This window comes from Oryctolagus cuniculus, chromosome 16 (genome assembly GCF_051225735.1).
Source record: "Oryctolagus cuniculus isolate XC-2025 breed Fujian yellow rabbit chromosome 16, ASM5122573v1, whole genome shotgun sequence".
Taxonomy (NCBI): Eukaryota; Metazoa; Chordata; class Mammalia; order Lagomorpha; family Leporidae; genus Oryctolagus; species Oryctolagus cuniculus.
This window is the reverse complement of record NC_142882.1, coordinates 75,387,542-75,412,015: the sequence shown is the minus strand read 5'-3', so window position 1 is coordinate 75,412,015 and position 24,474 is coordinate 75,387,542. Positions and strand designations below refer to the sequence as shown.

At 41.9% G+C, this 24,474-nt stretch overlaps 1 long non-coding RNA gene across 3 annotated transcripts in view; it reads right to left on the bottom strand.

Annotated features, from left to right (window-relative positions):
• LOC149121828 (uncharacterized) overlaps nucleotides 1-24,474 on the bottom strand; it is a 44,650-nt gene that overhangs the window by 5,759 nt on the left and 14,417 nt on the right. The window contains exon 4 of one of the 3 annotated variants that reach the window (XR_016222745.1): nucleotides 23,098-23,506. The exons of the other annotated variants lie outside the window; for them this stretch is intronic. This is a non-coding gene — a long non-coding RNA (uncharacterized LOC149121828). Of the gene's footprint in view, nucleotides 1-23,097; nucleotides 23,507-24,474 lie in introns of those variants that run through there. 3 annotated transcript variants of the gene reach the window in all.

Genomic DNA, 24,474 nt, shown 5'->3' with positions numbered 1-24,474 from the left:
CATTTTACACTGCTGGCCCTGGGATGAAGAACATCAGTTTTCAAACCTGCCAACCTTTCAAGTTGTTAAATATTTAAAAGCCAAGGATGTTTAAAATTATATATAATGGATACCCTAGGATTCTATTTTTAACAATTGGGTGGTGTTTATTTGGTTCACAGACATGCTTGCAAGCCCTCTCTGGGTTCCCAAAGTATGCTGGGTGATTTATTTGAGACTCTACTGCAAGGTGCTTTGAAAACAGGCTAAGTTCCAGTACCCAAGGGCCATCTCTGAACACACCTGTCAACGCCCTGGAGAGAGGCTATTTATTTATTTATGTTTTTGACAGGCAGAGTTAGTGAGTGAGTGAGTGAGTGAGTGCAAGAGAGAGAGAGATAGAAAGAGAGAGAGAGAGAAAGGTCTTCCTTCTGTTGGTTCACCCCCCAAATGGCCGCTACAGCCGACATGCTGTACCAATCCAAAGCCAGGAGCCAGGGGCTTCCTCCTGGTCTCCCATGCGGTTGCAGGGCCCAAGCACTTGGGCCATCCTCCACTGCACTCCAGGGCCACAGCGAAGAGCTGGACTGGAAGAGGAGCAACAGGGACAGAACCGGCGCCCCAACCGGGACTAGAACCCAGGGTGCTGCACCGCAGGTGGAGGATTAGCCTAGAGAGCTGCAGCACCAGCCACAAGTATTTTTTATACAGATCCCTGCCCAAAGAGACGAAAGAGACTTGGATAACAAACTAAAATAACATCAAAGTCCCCTGTCATGTTAAATAGACTACTGCAAAGCACTGTTCCCCCCCACCCCCAAACCCAACACCCTGCACTGCTTTTCATCCAACATGATATTGGTACATTGCCCAAGGCCATGCACATCTTATACTCTGTTTTTACTTTAATAATGAAACTTTTCAAACACATACAAATGTAGAGTGAATAGTTCAGTGAGCCCCCACATACACAATAGGCAACAATTATGAATATTCTGCCAGCATTCCCAACTGAAGGCTTTTGAAGGAGGTTCATTATACAACCCAAACATTTCTAGGATCTATAGCCCAAAAGATTTCATTGGTTCTTATGATTCAAGCTAAATTTGTGTCCTATCAAAATTGATTAGGTTCTTATAATATCTATGAAACATAAAATATCTAAAGTCTACCCAGATCCACATCATTCTTCTTATTAAGATCAATATAGTTTCCCTAATTCAATTATAGAGTATTAATAATATTTTCTTGAATAGGCTGTTTTCCTGACCATAAAGTAAGCTAGATTTATTTGGTCAGGTGGATTGTTAAAAAATTACTTCATATCCTGATTTGAAGAAATTGGATACTTTCCTACTAAAATCTTGATTACTCTTTTTGATTTTATCCTAATACATGATGAGATGGGCTATGGTAAAACACATGAGACTGAAAAAGTAGGCCTTGTCTGTCAGCTCAGTGGCTGTTGGACAATACAATTGTCCTCAGAGAGAGGAACAGATGAAATGGGCATATCCATACAATGGAACATCACTGGCCTTAAAAGGAATAATGCTATGATACATTCTACAGTATGGGATAACCTTGAAAATATTATGCTAAGTGAGATAAACCAGATATGAAAGGCCAAATACTGAATGAGTCCATTTACATGAAGTCCTTACAACAAACTGATAGAGATACAGGCCAGCAGTGGCTGAGGAGAGTCAGGAAAGGGAAGTTGTTCCATGGGTCCAGTTTCTCTTTGGGGTGATAAAGATACTTCAGAGGTGGACGTTGGTAAAAGTGCACAACAATGTGAATACACTTAATGCCCTGAACCATACACTTAAAAATGGTTAAAATGGCCAACTCTTTATGAATATTTTACCAAAAAATGGCTGCTATAATAAGAAACTAAATTTTGACTTTATAACAGGCAAACTTTATCTTTAACATAATTTTCAGATTTAATTTTCAGTATTTTGCAACATTCATTTTATACGTAAATATTATGTACAAACACACATATAAATGCTATATAAATACATAATACTATTTGTCTTTAAAGCACAAATATTAGTGTCATATGACATGGAGTTCATGACAAAAATCTTATAGAGAGGTATATTACTACATAGAGAATACAATTTAGTAAAAACATTTCTAACTATCACATAATGAATAATATTTCATCATGCATTTCATTCTCTCTCTCTATATATATATATACACATACAATTTCACTTAGCATAATGATCTCTAGACTCATCAGTTCCATTGTTAGTAATTTAGCTTAAGGAATTGATCAGAGATCCTATGGTAACAAGGATGTTCCCTGAAGTGATATCGTGATAACAGGGAAAGGGCAATAACTGAAGATTCATTACACGAACTCTGGTTTATTTATTCAATGAACTACTGTAGAATCAGAATTCTAATTTTAAGTGACATAATAGATATTCACGATAGTTTGTTAAGGGAAAGTTTAGGTTAACAAACCCACACACTCATATATCATGTTGCCTTTACAATTAGCTCTTCTATTTTTCATTGCCAGGGATGTTAAAAAGGTGTTTTAAGCTTGGGGCTGGCATTGTGGCGTAACAGGTAAAAAGGTGTTTTAAGCTCATGTGTATGCATGTGTGCTAAAAATTTAGAGGCCAATGCATCAAGACATTATTCAGGATTTCCTCTGAAATGAGATTAATGGCTATTCTTACTTGTCCATTTTTTCCTTGAAATTTTCTACTGTAATCATGAAATACCTTGGGACAGAAGCCGAAATTAGCATTTATTTTGAAGCAAATAATCCTCCTTTGGACCTATTCTTCCATTTTCAAGTCCAGGCAGACCTTATTTTAAATACAATTTTTAGTGGCTTAACCCACTGCCACATAGTGCTGGTATTGGCATTCTCAGAAAAGACATGAATGTATTTGTGCGTGTTTGTGTGAGAGAGGGGGTATGACTGAGAGGTGGGTATAACTGGGCAATAACAACCCTTTTTGTGGGGCATAGGGCTTCCATTAAGGAAGAATAGAGCAGTATTAGGAAGGAATAAAGACAGAGCAGCTTTCTCAGGAAGGGAGAAGAGAAGGGAACATGAATCCAGAGAGAAAACAGCACACAGGTATTTGACCCGAGTGACTGGGAAGGGCCACAGATTCTCTCCCATGGACGGATCCAGGGGCCCTGCTCTCTTCCTCCTCTCACCCAGCACCACTCACTTTGCAGTTTAACTTGTGGTTAAGTTATCCTAATAAAATGTGAGCTCAGCAAAACTAGAAAAGTCTAGTTTGTAGCCACATGCCGAGAGAGCCCAAAGGTACCCAACTCCTAGACGTCAATCACAAATGCCAATCTTGAGCATCATGGTCACATCACCAGTGACACCCCTCATATTTCATGGATAGAAGTCCCGAACCAGGAAGAAAGGGTGCCATGTGCTCTCCCAACTGGCCCATTCCTCCCCTGGAATGTACTGCAATAAACTTTTGCTTTACTATCCCTATTTTATCTCCCTGGGCTATAATTCATTACTCTATCAGCTAAAAGGAATTTAGGCAAGTCAGCTGCCACGGGTGACAAAAAGCAACACTGGACCATCCATAAGATGGTCCTTTTATGAAGTTTATGTCTTTGCAGGTTCTGGAAGCCATCGGTTAGAATAGTTTTGAGTTTCTTTTCCTATAATGTAACCCCTTTGAGTTATTTTCAAACTTTCAAAAAGTCAGCCATCTACAACATCCTTGGAATTCAAGGTTAGGATAGGCTGGGGAAGTATGGCTTCCCTGATCTACTTCTCTGAGGCCAGAAGGGCAGCAGCCACTTCCGGCCCTACGAGGGGAAGGTCCCTAAATCCTAAAATGTACCTGTGAGCAAAGTGAATGGAGGCACAGGGCGAAGAAAGCAAAACAATGTGAGGAACAGAAAAAACAAAAAATGAGTGGAACAGAAAAGAAATTCTAAAAGGGGAAGTAAACCCTGAAAATGATAGAGAAGTAACCTTTATGGGAGCTCAGGAGAGGCTGCCATCCACCAGTGAGGGGAGAGTCAGGTGGTGGAGGCTACAGATGCAGAAAAGGCTGAGGCTGACATGAGATGGGAGATTATATAGCAATGTGGCCTTATCTTTCTGCTTTATCCACTTCTGTAATGTGTAACAATGAGAGTGCAATACTTTCCAAATAAAAGTCTTTTCAAAGTGTAAATAGGAGAATTTTGAGGTGTGTACTATGCAAATTACTAAGTAGTTAAGTAGTTTAACTATTAACTTGGAATGAGCCTACAATTAAGATTTGCCACCATAAATTTATCAGTCAATCAAGATATATTCTTTGCACATAGTATGAATGCAAAACAGAGTTTAATTTGGAACACCATGAGTCACTTCAGAGATGATTGCAGGCTGCTACACTTTATAAGCTGTCACATGCCATTGTTAAAGGGATGGGTTTCTGATTCAACATTTTGAGAGCTCTAGGTAGAATGTTCTTTTAACGTGCTTATTAAAATGTTGAAGTTGTGCATCACTGGACCAAGAGAGTGCAATTGTATATTCCTTTATAAGAATACGTACCCTCTTTAAAGCATACTTACAATGCCTCTATGTCAAGTCCTCTGGCATATATCATTTCTAATGTTTTGAAACTTAGCACATTCCCTGGGTAGAAGTGTTGGAAAGTGGAATGACCACCAAGCCCATACTAATGAGATCTGGGGTTTGGCTCTAATTTCAGATCTCTTTTTCAAGCCAACTCATTTTTTCTGGACTTAAGACTCTACACTGATAACATGGCAGGTGGCAGGATAGTTACTGGCTGGTTTTCCTAAGAGTTCTTCTGGTTCAAAACCTTATGATTCTATAATCCGTGGAATCAGAGAATATTCAGAGCTAAGCTGAGTGAGAAGCGCAAGACCGGTTGACGAGATGTGATTACCTTTTCACTGATCAGGAGTTTCACAGAGATTTATCAAAGGATATTAAGTCACTCAAAGAATCTATCTCCAAGAGAGCCCAAAACACAGCTGCAGATGCTACTTGGCAGGGAAAATACAGCCAGAAAAAAAAAACCCATTCTACAGACTGCACACGGCTTTAGCAAACATAAACCACTCCGCCTGCTGCCTGCCTCTGGGTGCAGATCATGCTCGACACAGGCCATTGTAAACCCCTGAAGAGCTGACGCTTCCAGGCTTGCCCAGTGATTGATTTCTCTGGGCTCAGCCATCTGCTCTGGCTCTGGTTGTTTGCATCCAAGCTGCATGCAGGTACATTTAATTACTGGAGCATACACTGCATACTTGCAACCTTCATCACAGGATATCCTAGGGCAAATAGTTTGCTTTCAGTCCCCCCCTGAGAAGGAAAACTCACAACGTGGGAATATATAAAAATGTGGAGAAGATAATCAAAAGAGTCCAGACACAAGACAAGTATCTGGAAATGTTACTTCTGAATAACAAATCTCATATATCGTCTAGCAAGTGGTCCTGGTACAGGTTGAGCATCCCTATCCAAAACGCTTGGGACCAGAAGTGCTTCGGATTTTGGACTTTTTTGGATTTTTGAATATTTGTATATACATAAAGACGATATCATATGGAGAGGACCCATGCCTAAATACAAAACTCACTTATACTCACCTATACCTTACACACATAACTTGGAGGCAATTTATACATTTTTCATAATTTTGTACATGAAACAAAGTTTCAGAAAGCAAAGGCATCCCTGTCTCAGTCACCCCCGTGGATAATCTGCGATAGTTCGGCATTGCTATCACTCTTGCTCTGAGTTTATGTGCTACTGATAAACAGTTATTTTCTTACTCTTAGTGGAATCTCAGTACTTAACAGGGACATATATAAGTACCACTAACATAGTGAAAAAAAATTACGTGTTCAGGGTCACGAAGCCACAGAATAACATCACCAGGACAGCTACATCAGCTGTTAACAGCACCACACAAGCCCTGGCAGGCTGTATGCCTCCACCTGAGATGCTGGGTTTTGAATAAAAGGTTATACAGGGGTGGGCATTGTGGCACAGCAGGCTAAGCCTCCACGCAGGAGGCTGGTACCCCTTGTCTGAGTGCCAGTTCGACTCCTGGTTATTTGGCTTCAGGTCCAGCTTCCTGCTAATGCATATTGGAAAGCAGTGGATGATGGCTCAAGTGGTTGGGCCCCTGCCACCCTTGTGGGAGACCAGATGGAGTTTTGGATTCTGGGCCTCAGCCTGGCTTAGCACTGGCTGTTGCAGACATTTGGGGAGTGAACCAGCAGATGAAAGATCTCATTCTTTGTCTCTCTCTTTGTCTTTGTCACTCTGCCTTCTAAGCAGGTGAAAATTAAAAAGAAAAAGGCTACTATACACCACCTTTATTTATCATCTATTCAGTGAAGAAGAAACCCCAGAAGCAGTTGGGGGACCAGGAAGTGGATCCTCTTGAAATAAGCCACTGCTGGGGGACTTAAAAAAAATACTCTCTCCAGAGCCATCTGCCTCATTCACAGCCATTCTGCCTTAGGCTTCTCTTTGACTTTGTAAGCTGACATGGTTACTTGAGTCCACGCTGCTCTAGTCCATGGGTAAGGGCATCCCACATTTCCATCATGTCCTCTGTAGGCATTTTTCAGCATTATGAGCATCATCTTCAGCGTCACTATTATCACAAGCCCCTGGGTTATTTCACAGATGGGCAAATTAAGGACTGACTGGAACCTCATTGTCCGTTAACAACTGTTTCAATGGCCACCTCCTACAGGTCACAGGCTGACTCTGAAGGTATGTTTTTCACATATGTGAGGGGGCCGGATGGCATTTTTTCTCACTTGACATGCGGAATCTTCCACAGTCAACACCTTGCCCATCACTATTGCTGACCTGAGTCAAAGGATAGGGGTTGAGCCAGGCAGGTCACTGCACTGCAAGCACTGGCCACAGCTCCCCTGGTTCCTTTCATTTCATGCTAAACTCTTGAGAAGCTTAACACTCACACCCCAGTACACTGCTGCTGGCGAGCTCTTCACGAGAGAGTTTTCACATTTAATCTTCATTCATCTAAGGAGACCCTGGTCACATGGCTGAATGAAGACAGACACATTTGGGAGAAAGCACATGGCAGAAACATGATTTTTGATGACAACTCTAGCTTGAGGGTGAGCAGAATAGTTCTCAAGAAATCACAAGGTTTTGCAGCCTTCATCCGGTTCAGCTCCGTGGCAGTGAGGATGACTCACCGCTACCCAATCTTTGTGAAATGATTCAGGAAAGATGTCCGTTCAGTTCTCAGAGAGCTCTTTGCTTGGTTCATGATCAGCATACCACTAAGTGGCTCGTGTTCACTGCGACACTGATAGACCCGCCCCTTCAATGAGTGATTGACATCTTTATTTTTTTAGCTTTGGGAGTGTTTTTGTATTTTTAATTAACTTCTGTTCATCACTTTCAGCATAGAATTTCAATAGCTTAGCCTTCTGTTTCTTCAGGTCATATGTGATGGCCATCCTAAATCTGCATTCTTGTAAAATGTTTCACGTGTAAACCATTGTCCAATTCTCCAATAGCTTGACTTTCTGGGCTATAGAGAAACATACTTGCTCCCTCTTCCTGTTATCCCTGTTACCCACAAGGATATCTGCAGGCTGCTTTGACATCTTTAACAACCTCTTCACACCATAGAACAGACAATATCTAGAAACACACAGTGAGTGATGCACACAGGTCCTAACCCTATGTGGAACATCATGGCCTGCACACGGGCCATTTTCTTACCCATCATGGGTGTGCTCATGTGGGGGGAATTTGGGCATGTGTGGAAAAGAGAAATCACAGAAGAAGAAAACTGGGAGCGTTTTTCCCCTGGATAAGCTGGATAAACTGTGCTGTGTACCTGTATTTTGATTATGACCCATCCCATGAGGTCAGGTATGGAATCTTCACTTGTGGCCTTATGTCGGAGCTCAGAAAGCTTTAGTTTTTGGAGTGTTTCTGGTTTTAGGTTTTCAGATGAGGGATGTTCAACTTGTACTTGTTGTTAAACTTGTTTTCCTTAAAACCTTCCTGTCTGTCATTGGTCAGAGCTTAACTGTGGAAAACAGAAATCTCTCTGGCTAGTTTAAGCAGATGAGTCTTAGTTCCGAGATTAAGAGCTTACATAATCACTGGGATAGTTAGAAGGCAACTCTCAGGTCAGCTTTCAGAAGTAAGTACAGCCACATGAGTGGTCCACCAAAGGACCGCGGCCTCTGCTGTTACCAGGGAGCCAGGGAATCTGCTCAAACTGCTGGCCTCAAGATAAGCATTTGTGTGATCTGTGCCAACAAAATGACTCATTTACTGTGCCCTGGAAACTGGGGTCTGGATGCTGGCATTTATGTTACGGCTTCTGGAGAAAACCTATCTGCCTTCCTAAAGTCTTGGCAGCAGGAAGGGAAGCAGCAGCAACAGATGGGCTGCCATCTTCTGCTCTCCTGACTGTATGCAGAAACGTCTCCCAGTAGAATGGATCACTTGGAGGGCCAGAACTGGAAGGAAGTGTGGGAAAGTGCCCCAAGCACTCTGATTTCTAACATGTTACAGAACCACTGGCAGAGGGGCTGGAGGGGGGCAGAATCTGGCACATGTGCCAAGTTCCTGGACAACTGGGAATGGTCATTGCTGTCCCTGAGCTAGTATTCTTTTAATACATCTCTAAGAAGCTCAGATTTCCATTCCACTGACACTCAGGGTGCCAGAATGTTAAAACAAAAGCTGCCCAAAGGTTACACACTTAGGAAATGGAAAACTTGGGATCTGAATCTAAATTTTCTGTCTCTGAGTGTGGAAGTCGTTTAACTCCTTACTACCTAGGTTGTGGCACAGCTTGGATAACTATAGGCACCTTACACATGTGCATGGTCAGCTACCACCCCAACTGTTCATTTCCATATGGTATACTTTTCTTTCTCTTAGCTCAATCTTCCATCAAAGCTTAGCTCATGAGGCCAGAAATACATAAGGCTCTGAGATGATATTTGTAGATACTAAAACTGTAACATTGCTTTTGCAGCGGAACATAATGCTAATTGCACAGCAAAATCACCATGAATCTGCTGCCATTCATGGTCAGAGATGATCATGACACTCAGCCTTGCTTCTGGAGTAAGGGGGACTCTTCAGAATCTGGACTAATGATCCAAACTCCCTTCTCAACAGCAGACCCCAGAACCAGGCCTCATTTTCCCAGGAGTAAAGCTTAATAGTAGATGTGATTCAGGTTTTGTTCCTTATTAAAATTTAACCATGGGGACCGGCGCTGTGGCACAGCGGGTTAAAGCCATTGCCTGCAGTGCTGGCATCCCATATGGGAGCTGGTTTGAGTCCTGGCTGCTCCACTTCAAATCCAGCTCTCTGCTGTGGTCTGGGAAAGCAGTGGAAGATGGCCCAAGTCCTTGGGACCCTGCACCCATGTGGGAGACATGAAAGAAGCTCCTGGCTCCTGGCTTCGGATGGGCATAGCTCTGGTTGTTGCAGCTAACTGGGGAGTGAACCATCGGATGGACGACCTCTCTCTCTCTGCCTCTCCTCTTTCTGTGTAACTCTTTCAAATAACTAAATCTTTTTTTTTAAATTAACCATGGTGTCTTCTTCACAAGCACATCCAATGAGTGAGATTTCTATTCTCGATGTTAGGAAGTCGTGCGCAGCTACTAATATTTATATATGAATTACCAAAGAAGAAATCACATTTTTGCAGTCCAAATCACACAGGAGTGAAGGAAATAATTTCACAATGAAGTTGACTAAGGTTAAGGCTATCTCGCCACTTTTTCAAAAAATAATACTATAAATATTAAAGGATTCTTTTCAAAACTCCTGAAGACAATGGTTTCCAAGAAAATTAATATCAGACCACGTAAAGGCCCTGCTAGCTGCTCTGTGGGGCAAATTGCCGAGCAAAGCCAACCTGGAGTCCTGGCTGGAGGCTGCTTCAAACGCCGTTCTTGGTGCTCTCTGCTGTGCTTCTGCTGTTGAGAAAGGCGTTTGGGGGAGGGGTGGTCATCAACCCCAACTGTGAAGTTACTAATTCCACCCTAGCAAGCAGCCTCACTTCCCGAAGGAGAAGCATGAAGTAGACTTGCTCTGAAAATTTGTGATTTTCTTTGCAGATTTAAGGTAGAATCTGGAGAGTCTATTGTTTCCAGAGTTTAAAGTGAATAGAACCTTTTAAGAATAAAGGAAGGGGCTGGTGCCGTGGGGTAGTAGGCTAAGCCTTCCCTGTGGTGCTGGCATCCCATATGGGTACTGGTTCATGTCCCGGCTTTTCCTTTTCCAATCCAGCTCCCTGCTAACAACCTGGGAAAGCAGTAGAAGATGACCCACGTGCTTGGGCCCTTGCACCTGCGTGGGAAACCAGGAAGAAGCTCCTGGCTCTTGGCTTCAGATTGACTCAGCTCTGGCTGTTGAGGCCATTTAGGGAGTGAACCAGTGGATGGAAGATCTCTCTGTTTCTCCCTCTCTGCTTGTAACTCTACTTCTCAAATAAATAAATAAAATATTTAAAAAAATAGAATTAAGGCATTTTACAAAGCATAACCATATACTAACATAGAAACCATCATATATATAATGCATGTATGTATATGTAACTTTTTACATGAAGTAGAAAAACATAGTGCCTTTCCAACTAAATATGGGCATCACATTGCATTTGTGGCCCCCACTCAGTGTTCACTTATTACTGAGCCTGGAGACAACACATTTATATCCAAAGCTTAACTAGTGGTGGAAATACCAGGGCCCCATTTCCTCAGTGACAGGATGCCATGTCTTCCCTGACATCCACCACGGAAGCAATTCTCAGCCTTGAGGGTATGCAAGAATCATCCAGAGGGCGTGGGGAAATGCAACGTGATGGACATGACTTAAAGCCTGGGATTCAGCAGCTCTGAGTGTAGGGCCTGAGAGTCTGCATTTCCGACAACCTGATGCTGTTGGCCTGGGCACCACACTTTGAGCATCATGGGATCAACGTTCCGCTTTAGAGAAGTTAATGTTCTCTTGCAATTCTGTCACTTGCTATTTTTCTGGAAAGTGAGTGCTTTTCCTTATACTGTGCATTTAAAGACAACAGTGACAGCGTTTTAAATCATATATAAACAGCACAGATTCAGAATTATAGAATGCCAGTCAACTCAGTTTCATTCAAATGCTTTATCTTGTATAACCCAGAAGTCATAAAAGTTTTATTAACCAAGTTGGCACCAAGAACATAGTATAGCAGAAAGAATTCTGAATTTGGACTCAAAGTCAGCATGTAAATTCTAACTCCTTATGAACTCCTCCAATGCTGGTCAAGTGACCCAAACCTCAATTCTCTCTGAACTTGATTTTCTTGCTAGCAAACTGGGGATGATGCCGTCTTCCCTGGGGAATCTTATAAATTCTGACAGGGACCAAGTTAGGTAATGTGTCCAACAGGAAAATAATAAAACAAACATGTATGAGGTAGAATTCCAATCAGCAAAAAATTAGTTCAGCCTTGATGAGCATGTTCTCAAATAAGTGTAGCAAGTAATATGTCAAAAGGATTAAATCATGTCTTCATACATAAATCAATGAGTCACTGACCACATAACAGAAATTTTAGAAGTTGAAATAACTACAACTTAATAAACTTCTACAAGTATAACTTGTAAGTTACTTTACATATTTGGAAAAGGACAGAAACCAAAGTGGTTTTCTTCCTCTCTCTGCTCACACCACTCAATCACAACACTTGTGACACCATGGTCTCCAGCAGATACCAGCTTGTGTGTCCTGTAACAGTTCAGGTCTGACGCTGTTGCCTGAAGCAATGTCAGGTCCCAAAGATTGAGAACTCAGTTTAATAAGACTTCCGCTTCTCTAAGGTGTCAATCCAAGGTCCTGGGCTGTTATTATCTATACTTCTGACTGATGGTCTATAAATTGTGTTTCCCAGGTAATTTTTTCTGAAGTTTATCTTTTCATTATTTTTTCCAATTTCTGCTCTTGTTACCAAATACCTAAAACAGTTGGGATATTTTTAATAGAGAGGAAAGAAAGTTTGGGGCTTTTCTCTCACATGGTCCCATCAGCTACCCTTTTTTGTCTATGCCTCTTGCACAGATGTCTGGATAGTCAGCATCATGGATGTCCCCAGATGACTCCGGGTACTTCTGAAAGTTTGGTTCTGAGGATTTCACAACCTCAACCTCACAGTTGTCTCCTGCTGTGTAATATCCCAACTGGGAGGAGCACGGAAGGTATGCGTGGTCCACACAGCCAAGAGAGGAAATCTAAAAGCCAAATCTCGGAGACCTATGCCCTCATTACACACAATATTACAAACACAGAGAGAAAATGGAGAGGAGAGTGCCCCAGACATCCAGAAGGGGATGTGGTCAGGTATTCACTGTGATTCTCAGTGAGAACAGAATTCAGGGGGTGACAAACACATAATGCCGTAGAATACCTTAAAATATGTTCTCAGAGTACCTCACCTGAACTCCATATAATCCTTTAAAATCCAACCAATAAGACCCCCAGTGTGTAAGGAAAGAATATGGAATGATCAGGCTTAAGTCAAGATCACATAGCGGGTATGTGGCAGAGTCAAGACTTCTACCAGGGCATTCTAAAGCCTATGTATTCCCTGGTGCAGAAAGATCCCCTCAGTCTGTGACTACAGCTGTGGCCATGTCCTAGGACATGACGTAAGTCAGAGGAACCTGATACTCAAGTGTTCCCACTTAGGAAATAGATAATCTTGTGCTTCCTCACCAAAGTACAGCATGGTCATCAGGTGGCTAATAACCGTTTGTGTAACAAACATACTTCAGCCCCTCTCTCTTCCTGGCTAGATCCCCCATCCTAGGTCTGCTGGCTCTGGTTATATGCAGATCATGTCCTGAACAGTTTTGATGTGAGCTAAAAAGTTGCTGAGTTCATAATTTCACTCTCCCATCTTTTGTTCAGTCATCCCTTGAAAGGGATTCTTGGGTGTTCATGTTGTCATTTGTGCTAAGTTATCTTACTTCTCAATGATTCTTAGCACTAAAATGAAAGCAGTGGGGTAGATGATTTCCATGGACTTTTCCATGTGATTCTAAAAGCATTTTAAGCTGCTTGATTTAAATACAACCTGTCAAACATCTTGTACTACTTCAGTTTTAGAATCCATAAACTGAAGCATTTTCATGTAAAAGTCATCAATTTTTCATCTCTGTTCATGATTTATGAATGAATTTTGCCCCTAATTTTTATTAAACTATAATGAAAGCCAAATTTTATTGAGAATTCACCATTTGCCAATGATATGCTTTTTAGTGCATATAGTAATTTATACAGTACTCATCACAAGAGCTCTATGGGGTTTGTACTCATCTGTTTCATTGGTAAAGAAACAAAAGCAAAACAGATGGTACATAACCTGCCCAAGGCCACAGAGGTAATAGGTCACAAAGCCCAATTCTAAAACAGGAAGTTTGATTTAAAACCAAACTCTTAAAACCAATATCCATTCCGTATGTGTTCAACCAGATTGTAAGAAATGTTTTTAAGTTTCAAGGTTAAGTGGATGGTCCAACAGTTAAGTCGTGGTGTGGGATGCCTGCATCCTATATTGGAGTGCCTGGTGTAAGTACTATTCTACTTCTGATTCCAGCTTCTGCCAAATTCACAGCCTGGGAGGCAGCAGGTAATGGCTCAAGTAAATGCATCCTGGCTCCCCATGTGGGAGATCTGGATTGAGTTCCTATCTCCTGGTTTCCACTTGGCCCAGCCCTGTGTTTTGTGGGCATTTTGGGAAGGAACCCATGAATGGAAGAGCCCTGTTTGTCTTTATGCCTTTCAATTAAAATGAAAAAAAAATTTAAGAAATAAGATGGGAAAATTAGGATTATTATTTCAAGCATATTGGGAGGGTAGAGGAAGATGGCAGCTGGGTAAGGTGTTCCAGTGAGCATCTCCCCACTGAGACAACAGGTATTCACACACAGATATAGAATTCAACTGAGCTATCAATAAGAAAAGATTCATTGAGCAAAGTACGAAGAAAAGAGCCATCACCCTTCCCCTAGCTCTAAGCAGTACATCATGGAGAGGGACAATTCCTCTACACTTAGGAGAGGGAGAAGGAACTGAGTCCAGATTTTGACTTGATACTGAGTACCAGACCTACCATGAAAAAAAGTGTTTGTCAGGGTCCCATGGTACCTGCCCCAAGCCAGCACCTGCAAATTGATTCTTTGGACCCCCCATAGCCAGGAGGCTAAGGGATCAAATCCACCACCACTCCCCCAGCTTTTGGCTGACAGTGGTAAAAGACTCAAATCACTGCAGGGTAGGGCAGGAAAGGGAACTTAGAACCTTGCCTTGGAACTCAGATCTGGATCCACTGCTGTGAGAGTCATTGCCTGATCAAGTTCAAAGTCTCGTGTCCCCAAGACAGGGCTTGTGGACAACACCTCTGAAGCTGCCCTTGCCTTAGGCAGAGATCTGTGCCCCAGCAGCATGGATTTGTTCTGTGTGTGTCACTGCCAGCAGTTAAGCCATGGTGTGGGATGCCTGCATCCTATATTGGAGTGTAGACCTGGTTCATACCAAGATTGTGCAGGGCCTGGTGACTATGAGACCCAGGTGTGGCCACCAAGGGGCTGTCTTTATCACTCCTTCACCTAACCTTGGGCAGATAGCAAGGACCCACAAGACTATGTCTTGGTACTCAGTGTCAAATTCATAAAACCCAACATCTGACAGATATAAAAGATCCCTATCCCCAGGTTGATACCTATAGGTGAAGCACTGTGGAGCTTCCCCAGTATCAAGTGGACTCTTGTATCCTCAATCGATGAGCCTTACTTTAGAATCAGCTTACTTGTGATTAGTGAGCCCATCTCAGTAGCAGACAGACAGCTGCAGTGTGGGCTGTGGTCCTATCCCTGTGCTGCACTTATCTTTGTAGGCTCTGTTCTACTGGTGTGATCTGGCATTGTGACATTGGTGGCCACAAGACTGGTCATCTTGGTCTGTCCTGGCTCTGTGGGGTGACATGTAGGGACAGACTGCTCCTTCTTGGACATCTCCTTAGTTTATTCTAAGTAGCACACCAACACACATTTGATCAAATCTAAGCTCAGGATCTCCTTTCAGACTGAGGCATTAATGGCGTACTGGACTTGCAGCAAACCTCAATGTAGGGTGCCATCTACTGCCAAAGTGGCACAGGCTCAGCGAAACAAACAGATGGCTTAGAATTTTCAGAACAGCTACAAACAATGCCACATTATGAAGTCTGGAACAATTAACGATTACTCATTTGTTAAGGCACACATGATGTCATTTGCCAAGAGGCATCACGAATGCTCAGGGAATGAACTTCACCTAAGAAACAAAGTAAGGTGCCAGAAAGTGAGGCTCTGACATTTCAAATATTCAGATGAAAATTTTAGAGTAGAATGAACTTCAAGTGAACACACAGAAACAAGTTAATATTCTAACAGAGACTTGACAGAGAAATGGAAGGAATTAAAAGAAATTAAACAGAAACGCTTCACCTGACAAGCATACTAAGTGAAATTAAAAATGTGACAGAAAGTATCCATAGAAGAATCTATAAAAAATAACAAAGAATAGATAAGTTCAAAGACAGTCTATTTGAGGGATTGGCATTGTGGCATAGTGGGTAAAGCTGCCACCTGCAACACTGGCATCCCATATAGGCACTGGTTTGTGTCCTGGCTGCTCCAGTTCCCATCCTGCTCCCTGCTGATGACCTGGGAAGGCAACTGAAGATGGCCCAAGTGCTTGAGCCACTGCCACCCATGTGGAAGACTGAGCTGCAACTCCTAGCTCCTGGTTTTAGGCTGGCCCAGACCTTGCTGTTGTGGAGAAAACCAGCATATGGAAGATCTCTATGTGTGTGTGGGGGGGGGGGTGGGGGGGTGTCTTTGTAACTGAATTTCAAATAAACAAATATTTAAGAAAAAACAAAGACAGGCTATTTGAAAATACATAGCAAAGGAGAACAAAAAAATGAAGCAAGAGGATTGAAGAAAGAGTATAGGAACTTTGGGACACCATGAAAACAGCAAATATCTGAGTAGTTGCAGTTCAAGAGGTACTTGAGGATGCCAAAGAGGTGGAAAGCATGTTGAAAAAGACAATGACACTTCTCAAACTCAGAGAAAGATACAACTATTCAGGCTCAGAAAGGTCAGAGGTCATCAGTCACGGGGAACTCCACCAAGTCTACCTTAAGATATATTATAATGAAGCTTTCCAAGCTTAAGATCCTCACAGCTACAAGAGAAAAGAAAAAGTCAGGAATCAAAGGGTCCCGATTTGCCTGACTGCAGACTCCTCAGCAGAAACCTCACAGGCCAGGAGAGGTGAGGCTTTCACAGCATTAAAGCAGGGAAGACACTTGCCAAAAAGACTCTGTGCAGCAGAGATATATAGGACGGCACATACTCACTCAGACCTACCTCCAATGGTGGAACTGGAAATGTGCCAGGGGATTTCAACTCAATCTTACCAAGGAGGCAGGTACCAATGCCAGCACACTTGGTAAAGAGACAAATATAAATACACAACTGATGAAAAAGATAGGGTAAGTGGCAAAGAGATTACACAAATAAGACCAGTGTAAGCAAATAATGAAAGATAGAATCAAAAGGGAGAGAATGATCCTGCGGGGGAAGCAGAACACACAGCAGACTCATAGAATGGCAAATGCCCAAAACAGCACTCCTGCCTCAGAATCAACCCTTGGGACATTCGGATCTGACTAAAAGGTCCATGAGAGTCTCACAGGCATGGAAAGCCATGACACGGTGGCAAAAAACAATCTAAATGAAAGATCCTGGTGAACAAGACCCCAGCAGAAGGATCAGGCCATCAAGGAGAGAGGCGCCTTTCTCTGAAGGGAGGAAGGAACCTCCACTGTGATATGCCTTGACTAAACAAATTCAGAGTTGCTGAACTCAAGGGGCTTCCATAGCCTAGACAGCTCATAGCAAGAGTCTCGGGTGATTGCTGACATCATAAATAAGAGTGCCAATTGTTAAATCAACAACGGGAGTCACTGGGTTCATGCTCCCCACACAGGATCTCTGTCCTTAATATGTTTAACTATGAAACTCAAAAACAACACTACTAGTTGAACAATACCCTATACCTGGTTCAGTTGTGTGAGTGCAACCTGTTGAAATCCCTGCTTAGTATATACTAAGTTGATCTTCAATACATGAAGGTAATTGAAAATGAAATGTGATGAAGGGCGGGATGGGAGAAGGTGTGGGTGAGGGGAGGGCCACGGGAGGGAGGGAGGTCGGGGGGGGAAGCCACAACAATACAAAAGATGCATTTTATATTCTACTTAAAACTATTGGTTGAACTCTGTAATTAACACACAATTACTCTTAGGTGTTTAATTAATGCTATAACTAGTACTCAAATAGTATTTTACACTTTGTGTTTCTGTGTGGGAGCAAAATGTGGAAATCTTTACTTAACATACGCTAAATTGATCTTCTGTATATAAAGATAATTGAAAATTAATCATGATGTGAAGGGGAAAGGGAGAGGGAGTGGGAGAGGGGAGCATTGTGGGTGGGAGGGAAGATACGGGGGGGAGGAGGCTATTGTGGTCCTTAAGCTGTACTTTGGAAATTTATGCTCATTAAATAAAAATTAAAAAAAAAAGACTCTATGCAGCAAAGCTATCCTTTAACAAAGAGGAGACAAAGATATTCACAAACAGAGCCTGAAAGAATATCACCACCAGACTAGGTTCATAAGAAATACTAAAGGGAGTGTTTCAAACTGAAAGAAACACTAATGAATCAGAAGGAAATATCAGAAGGTAGAAATTGTATTGGTAACTAATTGTAGCTGTACAAATTCAGAACACTTTAGTATAGGAAACATGGCACAAAAAGCATTCAGATCTTTAGTAAGGAGACTGAAAAACAATGAATATGTTACTATGTTAGGAGACAAGCAATATAGAAAGATGTAAAATGGGATGTAAAAAAAATTCAAAATGCAGGGAGGAATGGAGTATAAGTGTAGAGCTCTTTATTAGATTTCTTGTCTCTTTCTCCTTTTGTTTCTTTTGTTTTTTTCATAATTAATGTCAAGTTGCTCTCATTTAAAAGTACCCTGTTATAACCAAAAGAAGTTTCTTTGTAAGCCTCATGGGAACTACAAAGCAAAAGTCTATTAGAGACTTGAGAAAAACAGTAAGCAAGGAACCAAACTACACTACTACAAAAAAATCATGTAACCACAAAGCAAGATTGTAAGAGAAAGAAAAATAAAAGAACTACAATAAAACTAGAAAAATGAGGGTCAAAATGGTAACAGTAAGACCTTACTTAGCAATAGTTGTCTTAAATGCAAATGGATGAAATTCTCCAGTTAAAAGGCATAGAATGACTGAATGATAGCCTGAACAAAGGAAGAACAAGACCTTACCCTATGCTCCTTAAAAGAAATTCATTTCACCTCTAAGGACACACACAAACTGAAGTGGAAATATGGAATAAGATATTCTACACGAATAAAACAAAAAAAATGAAGAAATGATTATTTTTATATGATATAAAATAAATTTTAAATCAGCAGTGGACAAAGAAAGTAACATAACAATAAAGTGTTCAATTCAGCAAGAGGAAATAACTGCAAATATATATTAACCTAATATTGGATTATGTATAAAGCACATATTAATATGCCTAAAGGGAAAGATACTCCAATATAATCATAGTGGGAGACTCTAACATCCTGCTTTCAGAAAGGGATGTATCACTGAAATAAAAAATCGACAGAGTTAAACTGAACCTAGATCAACCGTACCTGAAAGACACCGAGAACACTCCATGCAACAATTTCAGAATCCACATCATTCTTTAAAGCACATTAGACATCAGGACCATCAGCACATCAGGGCGGGTCATATAGCAGGTCACAACATAAGTCTTGGTACATTAAAAAAATAGAACATATATCAGGTGTCATTTTTGACCACAACGCAAAAATCCAGGGGCATTTCCATTTCCAATAGCTGTGAAAATACTTAGGAATAAATTGACCCAAAGAGATAAAGATCTCTGTAATGAAAATTACAAAACACTGATGAAAGAAATTAAAGAGCACACAAAGAAATAGAAAGATATTCCATGTTCATGGCTTCAAAGAATCAACATTGTTAGAATGTCTGTACTAACCAAAGCCATTTACAGATTTAATGCAATCCCTGTCAAAATACTAAATACACTCACCAAACTAGAGAAAATATTACTAATATTTGTATTAAATCACAAAAGACCACGCATAACCAAAGCAATCTTGAACAAAAAAGAACAAAGCGGAAGGCAATACATACCTGACTTTAGAACATAATACAAAACTACATTAATTAGAATAGCATGCTATTGGCTTAAAAACTGACATCAGAACAAATTGAACAGAAAGGACCCTAGAAATAAACGTGAGAATTGTGTGTCTACATACAGAATAATGAAAGTAGGCCCCTATCTGTCACCATGTACAAAAATCAGCTCAAAATGAATATAAGACCTAAACACAAGATCTGAAACCTTGAAACTACTAATGTTAGGAAGGAAGTCAGAAAGGAGCTTATGTGTGTGTGACAAAGGCCTAAGGAATTGGCTAGAACAGCAACTCAATAGGCTAATCCTCCACCTGTGGCACCGGCACACTGGGTTCTAGTCCCGGTCAAGGCGCCAGATTCTGTCCCGGTTGCCCCTCTTCCAGGCCAGCTCTCTGCTGTGGCCAGGGAGTACAGTGGAGGATGGCCCAAGTGCTTGGGCCCTGCACCCCATGGGAGACCAGGAAAAGCACCTGGCTCCTGCTTCCGATCAGCGCTGTGCTGCAGCAGCCATTGGGGGGTGAACCAACAGAAAAGGAAGACCTTTCTCTATGTCTCTCTCTCACTGTCCACTCTGCCTGTCAAAAAAAAAAAAAAAAGGCCTAAGGAATTGACATCTAGGTCCAGCATCTGCATCTCAAAGTCATCCTGATAACCCTCCAGGTGCAGCCTAGTAGCTGCACTTCAAAGTCCTGCAGGGATCCTGATGACCTTCCAGGGGGTCCTGCCCCTTCTACCTGGCCTGATAAACATCCCTCCTCTAAGGCAGGGCCATGCCAGCCAGGCTTCCCCTGTCTGACAACTTCAGGGGGAAAAACTCAGAAACAAGTCCTTTGTTCCAGGAGAAGGAGAGGGGGGAGGGAAAAGGCGGAAAGACAAGACCCATCCCCTTAAAAATCCCAGCCTAAATGTGAACTACACACTCTCTCTGATTCTGTCTAGGAGATGCCCATTTGTTCTTACGGATGTCCCTACCATTAATAAACCTTGATATTTTGCTTTCCACTACTCTCTGTCTCACTCCTGAATTCTTTCTTGCATGAAGACAAGGACCCTTTGATTCTCCGGTAACACTGGGACAAAACAAGGGTGACATTTCAGAACACTGGAACTACAAGGTACTCAAAAGTACAGGAAACAAAAAACAGACAAATGAGATTTCTTAAAACTAAAGAATTTCTAAATAAAAAAAGTCAACTTAATAGACAACCTACAGAATGGGAGAAAATATTTGAAGGTTATATATCTGACAAGGAGTTGATAACTAGAAAGTATAAGGAACTCAAAGAACTCAACAGCAAAAATTCATATGATCCAATTAAAGCAGGTAATAGGTTTAAACAGATATTTCTCTAAGTAACAAATACAAATGGCCAGCAGGTACATGAAAGCATGCTCAGCATCACTAATCATCAAGGGTAAGCAAATCAAAACCACGACGAGGTACTGCTTCACTCCAATTAGACTGGCTGTTATCAAAAGAATGAAAGGTAACCAGTGTCGCTCCCCCACTCGCAGAGGGACAACACTGGACCCTGTGCTGTTCTCTTTGCCCGGCCCTTCCCAGGTTTGCTGCCGCCCACCCCCCCCGCCTCCACGGAGGGGCAGCACCCCTGCCGCTTTCCCGGCTTCCGTGGAGGAGCGGCACACTGCCGGCTGGCTCTCTCAGGGGCTGCTCAGATGTTCCTCAGATGTTCCTGGTGCATGTTGTCTCTCTCTTCCTTTATAGTCCTCTTCCACCAATCCATGCTCTGCTGCCCACATGCCGAGCACACTGCTCTCCTCCAATCAGGAGCAGGATCAACTCCTGCAGCTCATCAGTCAAATTGGTGAGGCAGCTGTGTAGAAGTTGTTTGCTGTCTCTCAGCGCCATATTGTGGGAGATCAGATGCATAGAATTAGTCTTAGTTCCAGTAATTTAGTCTAGTCTCAGTTGCTCCCCACAAGTGCCTGTTGAGGAAGTATAGACAAGGGAACCCTTGCACACTGCTGACTGGAATGAAAATTCATGCAGACATTGTTAAGAAGTATGGGAGTTCCTTACAAAAATAAACATATGTTCCAGTATTTCAACTTTGAGTATCCATCCAAGAGCAAGGAATCTCTGTTGAAGAGAGATTTGCACTCGTGTGCTTAGTGCAGCACTGTTCACATTATCCAGGATATGGAAACAACCCACATGTCCATCAGCTGATGAATGGAAATAGAAAATATAGTACATAAAGATAATTGAATACTATTTGGCGCTAAACATCATTGAAATCTTCGAACTAGAGGTATTATGTTCAGTGGAGTAAGTCAAGCACACAGAGACAGGAACCATATGGTCTCACTCATATGTGGAATCTAAAAATGCTGATTGAATGAGAGCTAAGAATATAATGGGGGTTGCTATATGCTGGCGAGAATAGAGGCAGGTGAGGATGATGAAATGTTAATAGGCACTAAATTGTAGTCCTAAAAGAGAAAAAAGTTCTGCTTTTCTATAGATGACTATAGGTGTTGATGTAATATATATTTGTCTACAAAAAAAAAAAAAAAGGCTACAAGAACGAATTCTGAATGGCTTCACCACAAAGAAATGTTAATGTTTGAGGAGATAGATACGTTCACCTTGATGGGCTATTAAGCAGTACATGCTTGTATAGAAATACCACAGGGTACCCCATAAACTTGTACAGTTTTTATATGGCAGCTAAAATAAGAAACATTTTTGAAAAGCCAAATAAGGTATACTGGATGAACCCAAATTCACTTTTTATTTCCCTACAAAATCTTACCCCACAGTGGCATACCATTCTGTTTAGATCATGCATCCCAGCAGAGAACGCATCCATGTAAAGGAGAGAATTGTACCAGGTCCAATGGGACATCAAAGCAGACAGCAGTGAGTGCTCACAATGCCTCTCATATCCAGAGCCTCTTTCCCCACAAGGGAACAAAAGTATTTCTTCTACTCACCAGTAACTGTGGCATCCTTTCTCGGAAGCACAAAAATTGAGCTCAGTCTGGTCTTTACTTCTCTCTTCACAGACACCATATATTCTTTTTTTAAAAAAATAGATTTATTTATTTAATAGAGTTAAACAGAGAGAGAGAAGGAGAGGCAGAGAGAGAGAGAGAGAGAGAGAAAGAGAGAGAGGAGAGGTCTTCCATCCACTGGTTCACCCCCCAGATGGCCGCAATGGTCAAAGCTGTGCCAATCCGAAGCCAGGAGCTTCTTTTGGGTCTCTCACACAGGTGCAGGGGCCTAGAGACTTCTACTGCTTTGCCAGACCATAGCAGAGAGCTGTATCGGAAGTGGATCAGCTGGGTCTTGAACCAGCGCTCCTATGGGATGCTGGCACTGCAGGCAGCAGCTTTACCCATTATGCCACAGCACTGGCCCCAGACAGTATAGATTCTTTCAGAGAGCAAGAAGCCATCAACCAGGAATCCTCCAGTGTTTCAGTAGGTTTACGCCTTCAGAAGCTAGAAAACTCCATTCTGAATGAATATCACTTTTCTTTCTCCAGAGAGAAGTCAAGAGTGTTTGGGTTAGCATTTTAGAAGATCTGGAAGGACTATTTGTGTATTTTTCCTTCAAGTAGTTGTAGCTATAAACTCTTTTAATGATGCCATTAAAAGTATGGAGGCACTCGTAGATTAGCTGTTTTCTTCTAGATAAGCACTCCAAAAGATGTGGAAAACAAGTTTCAGTACACAATGCCTCAAATATATGTCAGAGTCTGATGAACACCAAAAGTCAAGTTTTCTCTTTACTTGACTAAGGCACTCTTTCTAATCTAGGATAAGCTGGACCCACAAGCAAACCCATCACATTACCCGCTGTGTGGTCACCAATGATTTTGTGATACATCAAAGATTTGCTTTCTCAGGGATGAAGACATCATGCCAGCAGGTACTTTTGTCATCTTTCTGCTTTCAATCCAAGTATTAAGCATGAATTGAAACATCACAAGGTGTCTCTACCTATACCATAATCAGTAGTGGTAGGAAGATGTTCTGGGAGCTGTATCCGAACTGAAATAAAACAGGAACTCTCTTTCCCTTTTCCATTCCGTTTGAAATCGTATTAGCAGTGAGTCGTGTTTCTTCTATTACAAATTCTTCTGCTTTGATTGAGGAGCACAGGAAAGATGCACCTGGAAGAATTCCCAGAGGATCAGTGTGAAATTGATCTTACCAATAGGTTTCCCTTCTGCAGATCTGATTCTTCGGCAACATTTATCCAATTACTCATTGATGTGCAATGACAAAAACGGAAAAGCACACATTTGATTCTTTTCTTGGGGGGAGGTATTATTCCACAAACAGAATAAATAGTACACAAGAGAAGCATAGTGAAAATGAAAATGTTTGAAGTGGGGGGGAGGAAGGTGTCCTAAGCTGACCATGATCAGCACTCAGTACTGATAACCAGACAGCAATAAACATAGGGAAATAGCAGGTTGAATAAAGAGTTACTGGGGTTAAGTGCAGGAGTGAAAATCCCCACTCTCCCTTTGGTGATACACTAACCCAGGCCCGCTCTGCAAATGCCAGTGTAGAGGGGTTCTGGGCTGCAGTTTAAGTGGCCCTGATTTCAAAAGCGTGTCTGAGTCTGACTCACTCCTCTGTTAGATAACCCCTGCTCTAAGATCCCCAGAGCAGAACATTTCTTAGTTTGAAAGATAATGAAGGGAATTATTCTGGATCGACCATTTGTGTCCCCACAAAATTCACATGTTGCATTCCTGACCACCCATGTGATGGCAATATGAGCTGGGGCCTTTGGCGGATAATTAGGCGGAGTTAATGTCCTTATAAAAGAATCCCTGAAGAGCTCATTGGGAGGAAGGTGCCATATACGAAGCAGGAAGCAGGCCCTCACCAGCTACTGGACATGCCAGTGGCTTGATTTCAGACTTCCAGCCTCTGCAACTGGGAGGAATAAAGCTGTTGTTTCTAAGACACATGGTCTATGACGTTTTGCTAAAGCCACTCAAAGGGACTAAGACAGAAACGATAACTTGGCCACTTCTGCCTTTTGTGGACTGTGAGGGGGTCACAGGCCAGCGTGAGTGCTGGTGCAGATCAGTGCTGTGGCTTGCCCCTGGGCTACATTCATTTG